This window comes from Bufo bufo, chromosome 6, assembly GCF_905171765.1.
Source record: "Bufo bufo chromosome 6, aBufBuf1.1, whole genome shotgun sequence".
In the NCBI taxonomy this organism is placed as follows: domain Eukaryota; kingdom Metazoa; phylum Chordata; class Amphibia; order Anura; family Bufonidae; genus Bufo; species Bufo bufo.
Genome location: NC_053394.1, coordinates 234064727 through 234086165, shown reverse-complemented (window position 1 = coordinate 234086165; position 21439 = coordinate 234064727). Strand labels below are relative to the sequence as shown.

The 21439-nt window shown below is 44.1% G+C and overlaps 1 protein-coding gene across 4 annotated transcripts in view; it reads left to right on the top strand.

The window, feature by feature from the left end:
• Positions 1 to 4599: 4599 nt before the first annotated feature.
• The window catches only part of OGDHL (oxoglutarate dehydrogenase L), a 218539-nt gene continuing 201699 nt past the window's right edge, over positions 4600 to 21439 (top strand). For 3 of the 4 annotated variants that reach the window (XR_005779684.1, XM_040436478.1, XM_040436482.1), the window contains exon 1: positions 5610 to 5727. The gene's annotated coding sequence lies outside the window, so the exon portion shown is untranslated. Of the gene's footprint in view, positions 4713 to 5609; positions 5728 to 21439 lie in introns of those variants that run through there. The other variant, XM_040436481.1, reaches the window with a different exon arrangement.

The window sequence follows — 21439 nt, the reverse complement described above, 5'->3', positions numbered from 1 at the left end:
GTGAGTAAGGATTCTGGGTGGTTAGAGAAGGGGGGGATGGAGAAGGGGGATGGAGGGGTTAGTGGTACAGTCCTATCTGCACATTGTAAAAAAATATTTGTCTTGCTTCATAACATAAAAATCCGTTCTAAAACAAGGAAAAGGTGGGCATGGACGGCGAGCTGATTAAGTGGTGCTATGGGCCACTTGACTGGATTTGCCCCCCAGGACTAAGGCTGCCAGCCCTCCCCTGCATACGACCCTCAAAGTCACCTGTTGCCGCTGGTTTTTTTTTTTGTTAAGAAAAAAGATGGTTCTTTAAGACCATGTCTGGATTTCAGGGAGCTGAACAGTATCACAATTCGTGACCCTTATCCGCTTCCTCTGATCCCAGACCTGTTTAACCAGATTGTTGGGGCTAAAGTTTTTTCCAAGTTGGATTTAAGAGGGGCATACAACCTGGTCAGGGTCAGAGAAGGGGACGAATTGAAGACGGCCTTCAATACCCCTGAGGGCCATTTTGAGAATTTGGTTATGCCTTTTGGTTTGATGAATGCTCCAGCCGTCTTTCAACATTTTGTGAACAGCATTTTTTTATCATTTAATGGGGAAATTTGTACTAGTGTATCTAGATGACATTTAGATTTTTTCTCCTGATTTCAAAACTCATAGGGACCATCTACGTCAGGTCTTGCTCATTCTGCAGGAGAATAAATTGTACGCTAAACTGGAAAAATGTGTGTTTGCGGTTCCAGAAATTCTATTTCTGGGTTTTCTTCTCTCCGCTTCTGGTTTTCGCATGGACCACGAGAAGGTCCGCGCTGTGCTTGATTGGGAGCTTCATGAAAATCAGAAGGCGCTGATGCGCTTTTTGGGTTTTGCCAATTATTACAGGAAGTTCATTTTGAATTATTCCTCTGTTGTTAAGCCACTCACTGATATGACTAGAAAGGGGGTAGATTTTTCCTCCTGGTCGGTAGAGGAGCGTAAGGCCTTTTCTAGTATCAAAGAGACCACTGAGGAAGGGGTGTAGACGCCCCGAAACGCGTCTGGTGAAAGAGAAAGCAAAGCGCCCACCTAATATACCGGACCCTCCTATGGATTGCATGGCCATGCATGAATGAATCTTCAGCAAAGTTAGTACAGACACAGCTTTCAGCGCAGATTGCTGATCAGAATCCTACCTGCCGGATCCCGCGAGATTGTGACGTCACCCGCTCTAGACTTGCGGTGTAAGACGCTCGAACGGCCGGCACCGCTCGCCTCGAGGAGACGCCACACAGCGAGATACATTACTAAGGAATCAGGTAGGAACTGAAAAATCATAAGTCTGGGACTTTGCATTTACCGCTCTAGCTGGAGTGAACTTTCCTGGAGGAATCACTATATACGGCGTCTGCTCACATTGGAGACAAGCCGTCAAAGTGCCCCATATGAGGAACTTTTAGGACGCTCCTATCCATTATACTTACAGACAGTGACACAATTGTCATAAGTGTCACGGAGTGCGGCCACGAATTTTATACCCCGAACACAGTTGTGAAAATCAAATTGGTACCATATTATTTTAGATAATTTTTATGTCTATTGTATTTTAATGTGAATGGATAATTGTTAGTATTGTTATAACCTTATCTGACCAAACAGGTCCAAGTAAAATTATTTCCATATGACACAGATGTTGTGAGTGCTCACTCTCCTTTCTAATCATAGTATCAAAGAGAGTTTTGCTTCCGCTCCCATCTTGGTACAACCTGATATCTCTCTGCCCTTCATTGTTGAGATGGATGCTTCTGAGGTGGGTGTGGGTGCGGTCTTATCTCAGGGTCCCTCTCCTGCCAAATGGCGAAAGTGTGCCTTTTTCTCGAAGAAACTCTCCTCCGCAGAGAGAAATTACGATGTGGGAGATAGGGAGTTGTTGGCCATCAAGTTAGCTTTTGAGGAATGGCATCATTGGCTAGAAGGAGCCAGACACCCTATTACCGTGTTTACCGACCATAAGAATCTAGCCTACTTGGAGTCAGCCAAGCGTCTGAACCCGAGACAGGCCAGATGGCCTTTGTTATTTTCAAGGTTTCATTTTGTTGTCACGTTCCGCCCTGGGGTTAAGAATGTGAAGGCGGATGCCCTGTCACGTTGTTTTCCGGGAGGAGGGAACTTTGAAGACCCGGGTCCCATTTTGGCTGAAGGGGTGGTTGTGTCTGCTCTTTATCCTGAAGCCTCTTGCTTTACGACACAAGGTTTTTAAGGAGCACCACGATACTGTCCTCGCTGGGCACCCGGGGGGTAGAGCCACAGTGGATCTCATTGCTCGGAGATTCTGGTGGCCGGCTCTTCGTAAGTCGGTTGAGGGTTTTGTGGCAGCCTGCGAGACCTGCGCTCGTGCCAAAGTCCCTCATTCACGGCCATCAGGTCCTCTCCTTCCGTTACCCATTCCTTCCCGTCCTTGGACACATCTGTCGATGGACTTCATTACGGACCTGCCTCGTTCCTCGGGGAAGACTGTGATTCTGGTGGTGGTGGACCGTTTTAGCAAAATGGCGCATTTTATTCCTTTTCCTGGGTTGCCCAATGCTAAAACGCTGGCTCATGCATTTATTGATCACATTGTCAAATTGCATAGTATTCCTTCAGACATAGTCTCTGATAGGGGCACTCAGTTTGTTTCCAGATTCTGGAAGGCTTTCTGTTCTCGCTTGGGGGTTCGGTTGTCATTCTCTTCTGCTTTCCACCCGCAGTCGAATGACCAGACGGAGCGCGTCAATCAGAATCTGGAGACATATCTGTGCTGTTTTGTGGCGGAGAATCAGAAGGATTGGTGTTCTTTTCTCTCCCTTGCTGAGTTTGCTTTAAATAACCGTCGTCAGGAGTCCTCTGATAAGTCACCATTTTTTGGTGCATATGGGTTTCATCCGCAGTTTGGGACATTCTCTGGAGAGGGGGCTTCTGGTTTACCTGATGAGGAGAGATTCTCCTCGTCTTTGTCATCTATTTGGCAAAAGATTCAGGATAATCTAAAGAGCATGAGTGAGAGATATAAGCGTGTGGCGGATAAGAGACGTGTGCCTGGTCCGGACCTGAATGTGGGTGATCTGCTGTGGTTGTCTACTAAGAATATCAAATTGAAGGTTCCCTCCTGGAAGTTGGGTCCTAATTTTATTGGGCCTTACAAAATCTTGTCCGTCATCAATCCTGTTGCCTACCGTCTTGATCTTCCTCAGACTTGGAAGATCCATAATTTTTTTCACAGGTCCCTATTAAAACCTTATGTCCAACCCACTGTACCCTCCTCTTTGCCTCCTCCTCCGATTGTGGTTGATGGTAATCTTGAATTTCAGGTCTCTAGGATTGTGGACTCTCGTATTGTCCGCGGTTCTCTTCAGTACCTCGTTCATTGGGAGGGTTATGGTCCTGAGGAGAGGATGTGAGTTCCAGTGGAGACATTAAGGCCACTCGTCTTCTCAGGGCATTCCATAGGTCTCATCCTGAGAAGGTGGGCTCTGAGTGTCCGGAGTCCACTCGTAGAGGGAGGGGTACTGTCACTGCCAGATCTCTGAGAAGTTCTGACAGACGTTCTTCAGTACCTCCTGCATGATGTTCTTTTGTTTTGCTTTCGCTTTGACATCTCTTCTCCCTCTCCCAGCTGTCATCTATTAGCAGTGATTGCTTCCCTTTATATCTCCTCCCATACTGCTTCACTTTGCGGTTTATACTACTTCCTGGATTGTGTTCACTGCTTGAAGTTGCTACTGCTGGTATCTCAGTCTATTTCTGTATTTGTCTTTTCCTGTTGGCTTGATTCTAGGTGATCCTAACTCCCTCCGTATTAAGTGCAGGGAGCCGATGGTCGTGTCCCCTCACTATTATAGGGTTTGCAGGTGTCACTCAGTCGAGGTACGTGGACATGCAACTTTCTATCATTGAGATCTTTGCATGGGCTGAGCAGTCAGGGAGAGCTCTAGGGCTTTAATAGGGCTCACCCTTTTGTTCCTTAGTTTGGGATCAAGTCAGTCGGATCTTTATTTGTTACTTCTTGTTTTCTGCAACACCATCCGTGACAAATAATCATCAAATGGAGGAACAGGGAACAAGGAACCTAGTTAGTGAGCCCAAAAAAGGCTATCACTGGCAATGGTCCTCATAAACTGAGGTCCTTAAGATCCTAGCTTGGGATCACACTGAATCATCCTACGTCTCATGCACTCTGTGACCTGAGGTTTATTAGCTATGTTCTAGACAACCCTGTAAAGCAAGGGTTCAGTTATTTCATAATAAATACCAGAGTGAGCATATCATTTCCAAAGAGAAAGAGAGGGCTATGGAGTTGGTAAGCCAAACTTCCCATATACACAGCAAATAATATATGAGATGCTACACATGCATCTAAACCAAGCCAGCAGAGCTTGTTTCTATCTTGTTCTTTAATACATATTTTAGATTTATTACTCTTTTCTGACTCTCTTTCCCATACATATATTTTTGTTCTCTTTGGATGTCACAATATTGTCATGAATTTGGTCCATTATAAACTGATCTTTATGTATTTGTTCAACATATTGTTTGGTTATATTATGTATGTTTTTTACCCTTTCACCGACCAAAACAGGGATCTGGACTTTGCTGCAGGGACCACCAAACTGCTATCTCTAGCAGTAGTCTTTGTTCAGAGGCTGCTGATCCAAGTGGGTCAATAGAATCCAGCGCATGGCACCAAGGGGAGAAGCAAAAGTGTGGTAAGTGGACAAGCCAAGGACAGGACAAGATGAGTTTGTGCAGTATGGTAGTCAGGCAATACATTGGGGTAGGCGGCACATGGTCAATATGGAGATCAGGCAGGGATCAAGACAGGCAGCATAAGGTCAATCCCATAAACAGGCAGAGGTCAGGCACGGGAGGTCACCTTTGTAGGAAAACAAGCTAGGAGCCTGTAGCTCAGCACCTGCTGAATGATATCATTGGATCGGGACAGATTAGCTCAAAGTGAGCTGGAAGCAGGAGGCATTGGTCTGTGGCAGAACACAGCAAGGAACAGTGTGATGGGTAAGTACCCCAGCAGCCGTGCCTGCTGGGAGATAGGAGATGCTAACGAACAGTGATGGTCAGTTCGCAGTGTTCGCCAGCGAACACATGCGGGCTGCCATCTTGACTCACCCGTCCGGCGATGCACAGGTAAGCCCTTACCTGTGCCTGTGTTGGGAGCCGGTATGAAATCAAATGCGGTTCCGGGAGCAGGCAGTTCCGAGAACAGCTGCCGGGGGCAGTCATTGGGCTGTTCTCGGAACTGTCTGCTCCCGGTGACCACATTTGATTTCAGACCGGCTCCCGACACAGGCACAGGTAAGGGCTTACCTGTGCATCCCCGGAAGGGTGAGTCAAGATGGCCACCCGCATGTGTTCGCTGGCGAACACTGCAAACTGACCATCACTGCTAACGGGTACAGACCTCCAGCATCACATTCCTATTCCTGCCCTGTCCAAGTGTTGTAGCAATCAATATAACGTTATGTTATTTGTCTTGAGGTATAAAGGTGACTAGAGACCAGCAGACTGGTCATATTTATCACAGGCACTGATTCCTAGTTAATATATGACAGATCTAAGAACCTTTCACAATTTTCCCTGTACATGTTTTGCAATAGACACAGACAGAAAACAGATGCTACAGTCCAGCAGACTTATTTTTTCTCTCCACATTTAATAGATTTGGGATTTATTATGGCTCGTTGCAGTAGAAGTCCTGGCTCTTAGGTATGTCAGTTACTACAATGTTTTTTGTTTTTACAGTGTCTCCTAGGTGTCTAAGTCATATGTGCCCCATAATTTACATAACTTCACACCCTATCTGTCTAGACAATGAACATTAACCTCAAGTGATCAGTATTAATATTCTCTGCATTCTAATATTTCATGAAATACAAGTCTCCTAATTATGATGGTTTTCACAAGCAAATATACTTCATATTCCAACCATACACATGAAAAATAAAGAAACAGGAATTTAATGGCTGCGTTTATTTAAAAAATATACCATGATGATAATGGATCACTAGAAAAACATACTATAACTGTAAACAAATATACTCACTCCCTGGTAACTGCTAGGAAGTTTTTGTAAAATTTGCCATAAGTTTATGAACACACAGCGCATTCGTGACGTGGTTGCAACGCAGCTGTGCTGTGGTCGAGTAATGGCTGTGCAGTATTGCGGGTACCGTGCTGGCATTAACAATGCAGACCGACTTAACAGTGCAGTCCTAATTAGTTATTTGGAGCCTGCTGCGGCATGTACTGCTGCACAGTGCGCGACCGCAGCAAGGTCGGGTTGCAACCGCATCATGACTGCACCGTGTGGTTGTACACTATAACGGAAACCCAAACTACTGTATCATCTAATTTTCAATTAATTTGTCCTCTGAAAATGATTAAGCGGTCGCTTTCTTTATGTAACAGGTTTTTAATTGAGTGCGTTAATTATGAATGTTGCTACTGGAAGCCATGCTTTCCATTACATAGATATAAATTTTTTGCCATTCTACAAGTGAATGGAGGGAAAGCAGTAAGAGCTTAATAATTCCATTTACTGTAGAATATAAGGGAATGTTTTCAGTAAGGAGTCCATGAGTCCTAGGGGCGTTGCTAGGGTCTCAAAAAATCCGGGGCCCAATCCCCAATAATTATGGCCTAGTTCTCTAAGTTTCCCCCCTTCCCACTGCACACCACATTTTCCTGTACTCGCTGTACAGCAGCACATACCTCTCACATCCACTACCTCCCAAGTGGCGTCTTCTCCATTGTAGATCTTCTCTGTCATCATCTTCTCCATTCGGTCCGGACAACGTCTTTCAGCCGCGCCTCGTCTCTGCAGAGTGTGACACACAGACACCTTAGCTTACTCACTTTTCTATTAGCATCCCCCAACCTCGAGTCCTATCAGTGTTATGCTGCTGCTCACTGTGCTCCCCAATACCCCCAAATACTATTCTGAAGAAAAATTAGTGCCCCCATAGCAATAGTGCTCCTCATAGTCCCACCAATAATAATTCCCTTCTAGAATGCCCTCATTAATAATACTGCCCCCTACAGTGCCCCCAACAGTGATAATGCTCCCCAAGAATGCCCCCATTAGTAATACTTCCCCCTACAGTTCCCCCTACTCATGATAACGCTCCCCAATAGTGCCCCCATTAGTAGAAGAGCCCTCCAGTATTAGTAACACCCTCACAGAGCCCCCAATTGAAATAAGGCCCGCTATTTTCCTCCCAGTGGTAATAAAGCTCTCTACAGACCCCTCAGTAGTAATAAGGCCCCCGTAAGTGCTCTTAGTAGAAAGAAGGCTACTTTCACACTAGCGTTTCTATTTTCCGGTATTGAGATCCGTCATAGGGTCTTAATACCGGAAAAAACGCTAGCATTCTCAATGGGGACAAAACGTAAATGAACAGAACGGAATACTCCAAAATGCATTCCGTTCCGTTTAGTTGTGTTCTCATACCGGAGAACAAGCCGCAGGATGCTGCAGTTTTCTTTCCGCCATGGGATGCGGAGCAAGACGGATCCATCATGACCCACAATGCAAGTCAATGGGGATGGATCCAATGACTTTCAATGGTGTTCATGACAGGTCAGTCTTGGCTATGTTAAAGATAATACAACCAGATCCGTTCATAACAGATGCAGATGGTTGTATTATCAGTAATTGAAGCGTTTTTGCTGAACCCTGCCCGATCCAGCAAAAACGCTAGTGTGAAAGTAGCCTTAGTTAGACCTATAAGTCCCTCCTATAGAGCCCCCAGTATTAATAAGAACGCTTAATGACCCCTGGATTTGCAGTGCCCCCTGTAGTTACATTCCTCCCTCCACCATACAGTCCCATGTAAATAACATCACACCATCTCTCCTGCCCCCTCCAAAATACAGTCCCATGTAAATAACATCACTCCCCTCCCTTCAGCCCCTCCAACATACAGTCCCATGTAAATAACATTATTTCCCTCCCTCCGCCTTAGAGTCCCATGTAAATAACATCCCTCTCTATCTACAGCCCCCCCCCCCAAAAAATACAGTCCCATGTAAATAACATCACCTCCTCTTCAGCCACCTCCAACATGCAATCCCATGTAAACATCACCCCCTCAACATTCAGTCACATGTAAATAACATCACTCCCTCCCACAGCCGCCATCAACATATAGTCCCATGTAAATAACATCACTTCATCCAAAAGCCGCCTCCAACATACAGTCCCATGTAAATAACATAATACCCTCCCACAGCTGCCTTCAAAATACAGTCCCATGTAAATAACATCACCCTGCCCAATCCCCCTCCAACATTCAGTCCCATGTAAGTAACATCACTCGCTCCCACAGCCGCCATCAACATACAGTCCCATGTAAATAACATCACTCCCTCCTACAGCCACCATCATACAGTCCCATGTAAATAACATCACTCCCTCCTACAGCCGCCATCATACAGTCCCATGTAAATAACATGACCCCCCTCCCCAGCCACCTCCAACACACAGTTCCATGTAAATAACATCCCTCTCTTCAGCCCTAACAGTCCCTATACAGTCCCAATTAAATAACCACAACTCCCAGCATTGCTCTGCCTCTAACCTTCACTTACCACTCCTCCTGTAGCAAACATCACCACAACCTATTTTCCTCCTCACTGCTGTCCTCTCCTGCACTGGTCACATGATGGTGACATCATCGCAGGTCCTTCTCAACCACTTCCTGTTTTGTTTGGTCACATGACCTGTGATTGTAATCACAGGTCCTTCAGCTCTTCCAGTGCATTAGATTCCATTGCATTGCCGTCATGAGGATAGCAATACAGTTGTATGTAGCTGACAGGCAGGACATTCGGGGCCTGGGAGAAAACATCAGGGGCACAGGCCCCAAATGTTTTAACCTAGCAACGCCCCTGGTTAGTCCACACTGTATAATATTATTATCTGAGCAAGGGGGGAACTAACTCTCCTTAGGGAGAGAGCACCTTAATCAGTGTGAGGAGACTTATAGGCCATACATGCTCCTCTGGAATTCTGGGAGGGAAGAAATGCAAATGAGCTCTTAACAAGCTTTGCCTCTAATGCCACCAGATGTAAGGCAGCTATCCTATAAGTCAATATTCAGCTCTTAAAATAAGCCTTGAGACATGAATTGGATATTAAATAAGCCAGCACCTCATCTGCAGACAGGTGTTTCGGGGTGATTGCCCCTCATCAGTGCAGAGCAGAGAGTACTGGCTTAACTGGGTAGGAGGCCTGTGTCTGAGCAAGGGGGGAACTAACTCTCCTTAGGGAGAGAGCACCTTAATCAGTGTGAGGAGACTTATAGGCCATACATGCTCCTCTGGAATTCTGGGAGGGAAGAAATGCAAATGAGCTCTTCACAAGCTTTGCCTCTAAGGCCACCAGATGTAAGGCAGCTATCCTATAAGTCATTATTCAGCTCTTAAAATAAGCCTTGAGACATGACTTGGATATTAAATTTAATTTTGGATTTAATATCCAAATTTAAATGAGACATGACTTGGATTTAATATCCAAGTCATGTCTCAAGGCTTATTTCAAGAGCTGAATATTGATTTATAGGATAGCTGCCTTACATCTGGTGGCATTAGAGGCAAAGCTTGTTAAGAGCTCATTTGCATTTCTTCCCTCCCATATTATTATCTATAATGTGTGCTATACTGCATCCATTTTGACACAGAAGTGCTGGTGACACATAGATATCTCCTAGCAAGATGGCCTTCCCTCAACCCATCTTCTTTGTCTAGCTATCACCCCATATCCCTACTCCCCGTCTCAAAGCTATTTGAACAACATGTCCACCTTGAACTGTCTTCCCACCTCTCTTCCTGTTCCCTATTTGAACGGCTATGATCTGGCTTCTGAACCCTTCACTTAACTGAAACTGCTCTTACCAAAGTCACCAATGACCTGTTAACTGCCATAGCCAAATGGCTATTCTGTTCTCTTCCTTCTTGACCTATCCTCTGCCTTTGACAGAGTTGACCTCTACCTTCTGCTACAAAATCTCTCATCTCTTGGCATCACAGACCTGGCCCTCTCCTGGATCACCTCATAACCCACAGACCAGAAATGTAATGTCTCTCTATTGCACATCACCTCCTTGCCTCATCTGCTTTCTATTTATGTCCCTTAAGGCTCTATCCTCGGACCCCTGATCCTCTCAATCTACACCTTTTGGCCTTGGACAGCTCAGAGTACCAAGGCTTTCAGTTGTCACGATACTAGTGGAATACTGCTGGAATCCAATGGCAGGGACAAGGCCTAAACACAGGAGGCACCGGAGTCTTGAACAGGAGGTAGCACGAATGCAGATGAAGGAAGGGATCCATTCGAGAGGTTAGGGGGAAACCCAACGAGCGGTCGACAGGTGTCCAGGAGTAGCAGGGTAAACCGCAAGGAGGAGGAACAAACCAGAGAGCAAGTTCCAGGCGAGAGGACTGCACAAGCAGGAGCTAGAACACAATACTCAAGCAATGAGTAACAGGCTTGAGAGGTTTATATAGGAAACAGGTATTAAGATGGCACCCAGCTGAGACACAATCCACCATCTTAACTGAGGGAAAACTTAAAGGGCAAGACAGTGTGAACTAAACAGACATAACAGGATGATTCCTGACATTACTCCCACCTCAACAGCGGACTCCGGACGAGACCTGGCTTGGTCTCCCAGGATGTCTTTGATGAAAGTGTTTGATCAGTTGGGGAGCATTAATATTACTCACCGGTTCCCAAGAATTCTCTTCAGACCCATAACCCTGCCACTTAATGAGGCATTGTAGATGGTTCCTGAAAATTTTAGAGTCCAAGATTTTCTCTACAACATCTATCTCTGCTGCATCGGGAGGAGGAGGGACAAGTTCTGGAAAAGGGTTGGGCACGACAGGCTTTAGTAGAGACACCTGAAAAACAGGATGAACCTTCATAGATCGTGGGAGCTTGAGCCGAACAGCTACTGGACTAATTATCCTGATAATCTTATGAGGCCCAACAAACTTCTGTTCTAGTTTTGGTGAAGGAACCTTAAGTTTCAAATTTCTAGTGGAAAGCCCTACTTTATCCCCTATTTTAAAGATTGGTGCTGGTCTACGAAATGTATCTGCCGCTTTTGAGCCCTCTCTAATGTGCCTTTTAGTAGCTCTAAATTTTGCTGTAATGCAGAGATCCTTTCCGCGACTGCTGGAATAGGTGAAACAGCAGGGTAGAATATTTGGATGATACCCAAAATTTGCAAAGAAAGGAGTTTGCTTGGTGGAGGCATTTTGGGAGTTATTGTAAGAGAACTCAGCCACAGGAAGCAGATCGACCCAATCATCTTGTAAATGACAGATATAGCATCGAAGATACTGTTCCAGAGTCTGATTTGTGCGTTCAGTTTGTCCATTAGATTGTGGGTGAAAGGCGGTTGATAGATTAATATCAATCTCAAGTGCTGTGCAAAAACTAAGCCAAAATTTTGATGTAAACTGCACCCCACGATCCGAGATAACTTCATCAGGAACTCCATGAAAACGAAACACATTCTGAACTTCAAGGTCAGCGGTATCTTTGGCAGAAGGTAGGGCGGTACATGGAATAAAATGTGCAGCCTTGGTGAGCCGGTCAACTACTACCAGAATTGTATTTTTTCCCTTAGAGATAGGTAGATCTACGATAAAGTCCATGGAAATAGAACACCAGGAACGAGAGGGGACCGACAAAGTCTGTAATAAACCCATGGATGAAAAACGTGGAGTCTTGCATCTAGCACAAACGTCACATGACATGACATATTTCCTTACATCCTGTTCATAATTGGGCCACCAAAAGAAACGGGATAAAAATTCCTGTGTCTTCTGCACTCCTTTGTGACCCGCAATCTTAGAATCATGGACTAACTTTTGAATTTTCAGTTTTACTGTTTCAGGTATATACAGTCAGGTCCACAAATATTGGGACATCGACACAATTCTAACATTTTTGGCTCTGTACACCACCACAATGGATTTGAAATGAAACTAACAAGATGTGCTTTAACTGCAGACTGTCATCTTTAATTAGAGGGTATTTACATCCAAATCAGGTGAACGGTGTAAGAATTACAACAGTTTGCATATGTGCCTCCCACTTGTTAAAGAACCAAAAGTAATGGGACAGTTGGCTTCTCAGCTTTTCTATTGCCAGGTGTGTGTTATTCCCTTATTATCCCAATTACAATGAGCAGATAAAAGGTCCAGAGTTAATTTCAAGTGTGCTATTTGCATTTGGAATCTGTTGCTGTCAACTCTCAACATGAGATCCAAAGAGCTGTCACTATCAGTGAAGCAAGCCATCATTAGGCGGAAGAAAACAAAACAAACACATCAGAGAGATAGCAAAAACATTAGGCGTGGCCAAAACAACTGTTTGGAACATTCTTAAAAAGAAGGAACGCACCAGTGAGCTCAGCAACCCCAAAAGACCCGGAAGACCACGGAAAACAACTGTGGTGGATGACCGAAGAATTCTTTCCCTGGTGAAGAAAACTTCCTTCACAACAGTTGGCCAGATCAAGAACACTCTCCAGGAGGTAGGTGTATGTGTGTCAAAGTCAACAATAAAGAGAAGACTTCGCCAGAGTGAATACAGAGGGTTCACCGCAAGATGTAAACTATTGGTGAGCCTCAAAAACAGTAAGACCAAATTAGAGTTTGTCAAAAGACATCTAAAAAAGCCTTCACTGTTCTAGAACAACATCCTATGGACAGATGAGACCAAGATCAACTTGTACCAGAGTGATGGGAAGAGAAGAGTATGGAGAAGGAAAGGAACGGCTCATGATCCTAAGCATACCACCTCATCAGTGAAGCATGGTGGTGGTAGTGTCATTGCGTGGGCATGTATGGCTGCCAATGGAACTGGTTCTCTTGTATTTATTGATGATGTGACTGCTGACAAAAAGCAGCAGGATGAATTCTGTAGTGTTTCGGGCAATAGTATCTCAGCCATATGCTTCAGAACTAATTGGACAGCGCTTCACAGTGCAGATGGACAATGACCCAAAGCATACTGCAAAAGCAACCAAAGAGTTTTTTAAGGGAAAGAAGTGGAATGTTAAGCAATGGCCCAGTCAATCACCTGACCTGAATCCGATTGAGCATGCATTTCACTTTCTGAAGACAAAACTGAAAGGAAAATGCCCCAAGAACAAGCAGGAACTGAAGACAGTTGCAGTAGAGGCCTGGCAGAGCATCACCAGGGATGAAACCCAGGGTCTGGTGATGTCTATGTGTTCCGGACATCAGGCTGTAATTGACTGCAAAGGATTTGCAACCAAGTATTAAAAAGTGAAAGTTTGATTTATGATTTTTATTCTGTCCCATTACTTTTGGTCCCTTAACAAGTGGGAGGCACATATGCAAACTGTTGTAATTCCTACACCGTTCACCTGATTTGGATGTAAATACCCTCAAATTAAAGCTGACAGTCTGCAGTTAAAGCACATCTTGTTCATAGTAACATAGTACATAAGGCCGAAAAAAGACATTTGTCCATCCAGTTCGGCCTGTTATCCTGCAAGTTGATCCAGAGGAAGGCAAAAAAAAAAACTGTGAGGTAGAAGCCAATTTTCCCCACTTTAGGGGAATAAAAATTTCCTTCCCGACTCCAATCAGGCAATCAGAATAACTCCCTGGATCAACGACCCCTCTTTAGTAGCTATAGCCTGTAATATTATTACGCTCCAGAAATACATCCAGGCCCCTCTTGAATTCCTTTATTGTACTCACCATCACCACCTCCTCAGGCAGAGAGTTCCATAGTCTCACTGCTCTTACCGTAAAGAATCCTTTTCTATGTTTGTGTACAAACCTTCTTTCCTCCAGACGCAGAGGATGTCCCCTCGTCACAGTCACAGTTCTGGGGATAAATAGATGATGGGATGGATCTCTATACTGACCCCTGATATATTTATACATATTAATTAGATCTCCCCTCAGTCGTCTTTTTTCTAAAGTGAATAACCCTAATTTTAATAATCTTTCAGGGTACTGTAGTTGCCCCATTCCAGTTATTACTTTAGTTGTCCTCCTTTGGACCCTCTCTGACTAGCGATTTGTAAAGTGGTAGGACTATGTTCTTATCACGGGCATCTATGCCCCTTCTGATGCAACCCATTATCTTATTGGCCTTGGAAGCAGCTGCCTGACACTGGTTTTTGCAGCTTAGTTTGCTGTTTATTAAAATTCCTAGATCCTTTTCCATGTCAGTGTTACCGAGTGTTTTATCATTTAGTATGTACGGGTGACTTGCATTATTCCTTCCCATGTGCATAACTTTACATTTGTCAGTGTTAAACCTCATCTGCCACTTATCTGCTCAAGCATTAGATCTATCCAGATCCCTCTGTAGTAATATACTGTCCTCTTCAGTGTAAATTGCTTTACAGTTTAGTGTCATCTGCGAAAATTGATACTTTACTATGCAAGTCTTCTACGAGATCATTAATAAATATATTGAAGAGAATAGGGCCCAATACTGACCCCTGAAGTACCCCACTAGTGACAGTGACCCAATGTGAGTGTGTACCGTTAATAACCACCCTCTGTTTTCTATCATTGAGCCAGTTACTTACCCACATACAGACGTTTTCTCCCAGTCCGAGCATTCTATTTCCATTTTATATACTAACCTTTTATGTGGTACAGTGTCAAATGCTTTGGAGAAGTCCAGATATACGACATCCATTGATTCGCCGCTGTCAAGTCTAGAACTTACCTCCTCATAGAAACTGATTAAATTAGTTTAGCATGACCGATCCCTCACGAAGCTATGCTGATATGGCGTTATTTGCTTATTTCCATTGAGATGCTCTAAGATAGCATCTCTCAGAAAACCTTCAAACTGTTTACCCACAACAGATGTTAAATTTACCGGCCTATAGTTTCCAGGCTCTGTTTTTGGAGCCTTTTTGAATATTGGCACCACATTTGCCATGCGCCAATCCTGTGGAACATTCCCTGTCAGTATAGAGTCCGCAAATATCAGAAATAAGGGTCTGGCTATGACATTACTTAATTTCCTTAGGATACGGGGGTGTATGCCATCCGGTCCTGGCGATTTGTGTATTTTAATCTTTTTAAGTCGCTGATGTAATTCTTCCTGGGTCAGACAGGACACTTTTAATGGGGAATTTATTTATGCATTCTGCATGTCATCTGACAGTTTATTTTCCTCAGTGAATACACTGGAGAAAAAAATATTTAACAGTTTTGCTTTCTCCTCGTCGCTCTCTGCGACTCCCCCCTCATTACTCTTTAAAGGGCCGACACCTTCAGATTTATACTTTTTAACATTTATATAATTGAAGAACATTTTAGGGTTAGTTTTACTCTCTTTGGCAATTAATCTCTCGGTCTCTAGTTTGGCCACTTTTTTTGTTTTTTACATGTTCTATTTTTTTCCTTATAGTTTTTCAGTGCTTCCGTGCTACCCTCCTGTTTTAGTGATTTATATGCTTTCTTTTTGTCATTTATTGCTTTCTTTACAGTTCTATTTATCCACATTGGTTTCTTTTTGTTCCTTAACCTTTTATTCCCATACGGTATGTACCTCTCACAATGAGATTTTAGGATGTTTTTAAAGATATCCCATTTTGTGGCTGTATTTTTATTTTTGAGGACTTTGTCCCAGTTAGTTAGGCCTATGGCCTCTCTTAGTTGGCTAAATTTAGCTTTTTTGAAGTTTGGTATTTTTGTTCCTCCCTGTAGAAACGCTCTTTTGTATGATAATTGGAAGGTTATTACTTTATGGTCACTATTTCCCAGATGTCCACCAACCTGCACATCTGTTGTTCTGTCAGGCCTATTGGTTAATACTAAGTCCAGTATGGCCGTCCCTCTAGTCGGGTCCTGAACCAGTTGGGAGAGGTAATTGTCTTTGGTTATTGCCAAGAACCTGTTTCCCTTATGAGATATACAAGATTTAGTTTCCCAGTCTATATCTGGGTAGTTGAAGTCCCCCGTAATAACCACCTCATTATGATTTGCCGCCTTGTCTATCTCGTTTAGTAGTAGATTTTCTGTGGACTCTGTGTAACAGTCCTACAGGCTCACCTGAGTCAGAGGACCGCTGGCTGGAGGTAGGAGTGGAGCCCAGTGGCAAGGACCGCAGGCAGGTAGTAGGTGCAGGAAGTCTGGCAGAGGCGTAGTCGGTAGGCAGGCGGTGGGTCAGGGCAGGCGGCAGTAAGCGTGGTCAGACAATCCGGATGGCAACGGTGGTAGCAGTTCAGTAGTGTTGTAGAAAATATTAATAGTTGTAATCCGCTCGCATCAAAGTTTGTGTAAGGAAAAAGGTGAATCCCTTCTCTCAGCCCCAGTCAGAGACAAACCCAGGTGTTAACATCTTGATTGAAAATTCTGAGCAACTCCTCCTTCTCCATGCTCAGCCTGTACTTTTATTTAAAAGGGGCTGGCCCAAGACAAGGATACAGGAAGTGATAACATGCAGGAAGTGATGTCAAAGGACAGGGCGGGGCAATCAATGTGGCCGGGCAGACAATGCACACGCCCCATCCCTGTATAAGGAAGGATGAGTCATGTCCATTGTCTGATCAGCCAGGTGGCCGCCCACCCCCTATCACTGTCAGCATGGACCTCATTCAATACTGCTCAAAGGTGATCAGTATCTAATAAAGATCATTGTACTGGTTCCCATAGGTTTGAAATTATCTGCGAGACATTGCTACTGCTATTGTCAGTATACGGTACTAGTATACCGACAAGGCAGATATGCATGTCTTAAAAGCAGATATGTCTCCAAGCCCATGAGAAGGTTTTCATACCGACGGTTTTACCACTGGTCCCGATTCAGCCAAAGTACCCTCTGCTAGAGCGCTCTCTGGCTAAATCAGACACAGGGAGACAGATGACAATCTATAAAAACACACACACATCCTAAAGTAAAATGTCTGCATAATAAAATTTCCACAACAGTCCCTCCTCTTTGTCATGTGCTCCCCAATGTCCCTCGACGGATCTCGATCTTCTTCTTTGAAAAAAACAGTCTTGTAAAACCGATGATGGAAAACAGAAAGTCAATCTTGATAAGTCTTCTTTTCTTCGGGAGGTGACTTAGGAAGTGGCGTTTCTCGTTGGTCGCCGGCTGGTTTGGGATCCTCTGCATCTGGTCCATGGTTTGGTCTTCAGGGCGTCTTGTCTGTTCGGTCTTCGGTAACTCAGTCGATTAGACATCAGGAACATCTCACTCCGGCGTATAGAAGGAATGGAAACAAAAAACATAAGTATATGTCCTATTTCCTTTCGCCTGGATCCAATGGAAAATCAGTGAGCCCCAAGATCTCCCTAGTCATAGCTCCGCCTCTGCCCTGCTCCTGTCAGTATGGGCCTGACCCTTGTCAATGGTGTCTGCTAGCCAGGCATAACCTTCCTCACAACTGGAGGATCCCACATCTACGGGTCGCCTAGCTGCCCGGACACCAATACAGGATTAACAAGCGAGGAGCAGGAGCCAGAGCTAATATTAATATTACCCTTTAGGAATGTATCGTCTATCAACAAATGCCTCCTTGTAACAAATAAACAAATGTGATACTCTGCATTTTTTGACTTAGTTGAGCAGCTTCTTGCAGTGACCGGTGTGGGTCCAGTTGTCTCGTCCCTCGAACTTCAGAGAGGTTCACGTCATCAGCAGCACCTAAAAGTAGATGCGTCCATCTCCAGTTTCCTGCGGCCTACGCAAGGAACTTTCCCGCGACCTACGCAAGGAATTTTCCCGCGACCTACGCAAGGAATTGTCCCGCGACCTATGCAAGGACTGCCCTGCGACACACGCTGGACGGCTATTACTCCCCTTCGTTCACCTCTGAGTTGCCTTAGGATTTCTGGCACCGACACACGGACTCCGTTCACCCTAGTTAGACCTCAGGAAAAGGAGTAATCACTGTGAGGAAAAGGGCTCTCGCCGACACACGGCGGCCCTCTGAGTCTCCTAATGAGATATACCAGCCTCGGTTTTGGCTCTGAATAGTGACCTGACCACAGGATAGGGCTTCCAATTGACCTGGAGTGGAAAAAGGGGTGCACAGAGAACACACAGTACCTTCTGTGGGGACGAGGGGTGCACAGAGAACACACAGTACCCCTGTGGGGATGAGGGGTGCACAGGAAACAAACCCACAGTACTCCTGTGGGGAATGGGGTTACTCACACAGCTATTGGTATGCCCAGGTGATATATATCACCTTGTCTCCTTAAAAAAATGCTCATCAACTCACTTTCCTTTGCCGATATGATTCTATATAGTCAAGCTGAACAGCACACAAAGCCTTTTTTGCAGTGACTGATCAAAAACCTCCCGCTCAGCAGCAACCCTTGAATTCAGACAGTAGTTCCCATACAATATCATGAGACCCCCAGTACTCCTAACCACATCTACAGAGAAAAGAGAGGGAAAGAGATAGAAAAAAGAAAAGAGAAAAGTGCCAAAATATGAAAAACCTAAAAAATTTATAATAGACTAAAAATAAAAATGGGTTGGTAAATAAGGAAAAACTGAAAGAAACTTCAATAAAAACCTAAAAAATAAAAATGGATTAGTAGAAGAAGACCTGTAAACAGGAGAGAAAAACAAACATAGCAAACTTCAGTTACAGACTGTCCTGCTATATACATTGAGATTCAGTAAAAAGTTAATTTTAACTTGAAACCCAAAACTCAAACCTTAGGAACACATACAATTGTATAGGACTGAATTAACAGATCAATGTCTTGGAGGGTTCCCCTGAAACCGTACAGGAGAATTTATACCCACCCAGTCATTGAAATGTTAATTTGCCCAGCCCCAAACAGCTTCAGATTCATACCAGAGAAGCAGGATTTAACATTTCAATGTCCCAAAACCAGTTTTTCAAAGACCTTGGCTGTCCCTGGGTTCTCTGGATTTGCAAAGAAGCATGTCTGGGACCATTACCCCACCTTGCTGAATAAACCACTTCACTTCTAGGTGTGGTTCTGGAGTACTTAACATACCTGTATCTGTTGCCATTAGCAGCGTCACAATATCGTGCAATGTGCCCGTATTCCCTGCATGCAAAACAAAGGATAGCTCGCCTCCCTGCATAATACCTTGTCTGGGCACATGTCAATTTGACTTGGCGCACATTAACCATCCTAGCATGACTAGATCCCACACTACTATCTGTATTGAGTCCACTTACCACGGACTCATCTGAGGAATCTTCTGGCCTTGTGTTAATGCTTCCAACTCCAGGGTCAGACACATTGTCCATCTCCATCCCTGAGTCGGTTCCACTATCTGAACCACAATCCTCAGACTTCTCCATGCTTACAGTGCATACATTGCCTCTAATCCCAGACACATTACTTTCTAATGGTTGTTTCAATGACTCTGACAATTCCCTTACGGCATCCTGTGCTTGCGTCAGGCTTTCAGATAAACATTCATTCTCCTTGCGCAGCTCAGTATTACACCTCACAGTACATTCATAATTAGAGCTAGCTTCAGCTGCCTGCTGGACAAGAGTTCTCAATTCAACAATTTCCACTTTTAAATCTTCCACTTCTCCTTCCAAACTCAGCTTCAGCCTACAAGACTCTTGATATTTATCCGCTATCCACCCAGCAGCAAAAATCAGAGCATACTTGCCTTTCCTTTTGCGCAATTTTTTGGTACCGATCAGGTTTGCTACACAATTCTGGGCCTGCAGCCATGGATCAGTAGATCCCTGCATAGCCTGAAGAATGGCCACCGTGTCCTTCAACTTTGCTACTTCTTTAAAAATACTTTCCATTGCACAAAAAACAAACACCACAATGGTTGCTACAAAAAACAAAACACTAGTACCAATTTCTAGGAGTTGTCCCAATACTTTTGGCACAGAACCTTTCTACACTGTAGTACCCGTATTAATTATGCCAAAAAAGTCTACAATTCAGTGTAACAGCCACAGATATACAAACATTAAGCAGAATCATCAACTATAGGACGATTTCACCACTAAACTGCCACTAATGCTCACACAATGATTCCTGTATCAGACTGATCACTGAGCTATAACATAACCGAACACTCCACTGATATCCAGCATAAAACTTATCAAAACAAAATCAAACTGTACATAGAAAGGTTACAAAAAGACAAGATAGCTATTCGACAAAACTAACATTTCAGCTCGCTTTCCATAGTAAACTTAACTAAGATGGCCGACAAGCACATGGTAAAGATGGCCGACAAGCACATGGTAAAGATGGCCGACAAGCACATGGTAAAGATGGCCGACAAGCACATGGTCATCACACAGAGGAAATCAAGATAGTGTGTACAAAATCCAGCAATAAAAACAGTTTCTATATTTCCTGTTCCCTACCGCCGAAACCAGAGCAAAACCTCCACTCTGTGGGTGATTTACAGGTTAACAATATAAAAATACTCTCTAAATACTGTCTCTAATGTACAAACACTAAAACCAATTGCTGCCTCTATAAACCTCTATAAAATTGCCTCTTACAAAATCACAGTAACATAAAAGTTAAGAAGTTCCAAAAAACACAATACCCTGTACTACTCATCATACAATCTCATCATACAATCTCTGTACAATCAACCTACCTTATCCTCACACCCCTTGACGCAGCAGATAACAACCACATACACCAAAAGATTCTTTAAATAGATTTCTTTCTGATGTCAGCAGATTGGAGTACACAGATTTCAGTTCACAAAGAGCAAAACTTTCTCAAAAATGAGAGTAAGGAAAAGGATATTACCTTATGCCGGCCTTTTTTGCTTTTTGAAAATTAAGCTGTGTCTCCTTTAAGTTCTGCTGATAACGGGGGAAAAAAATTATCTCCTTCCTAGCTCGCCATCTGTTGTAGAAAATATTAATAGTTGTAATCCGCTCGCATCAAAGTTTGTGTAAGGAAAAAGGTGAATCCCTTCTCTCAGCCCCAGTCAGAGACAAACCCAGGTGTTACCATCTTGATTGAAAATTCTGCAAGTTAACGTTGAGGGAACTCACAGGATTGCAGTCACTTCAGTGAGAGATCTAGGCAGTAGCCTGATCTCTCCGGCGAGTAATGCCCCTTTTTCCCACATTTCCAACATGTCACTTGGTCCCAGTTACGTACCCGTTTCTGGAACCCACCCATTGGTTTGAAGGGTTGGTTAGTAGAGTTGAGCGAACTCGAAATGTAAAGTTCGGGTTCGTACCGAACTTTAGGTTTTTCGGCACCCGGACCCGAACCCGAACATTTACGTAACAATTCAGGTTCGGTGTTCGGCGCTTTCTTGGCACTTTTTGAAAGGCTGCACAGCAGCCAATCAACAGGCGTCATACTACTTGCCCCAAAAGGCCATCACAGCCATGCCTACTATTGGCATGGCTGTGATTGGCCAACTGCAGCATGTAACCCAGCCTCTATT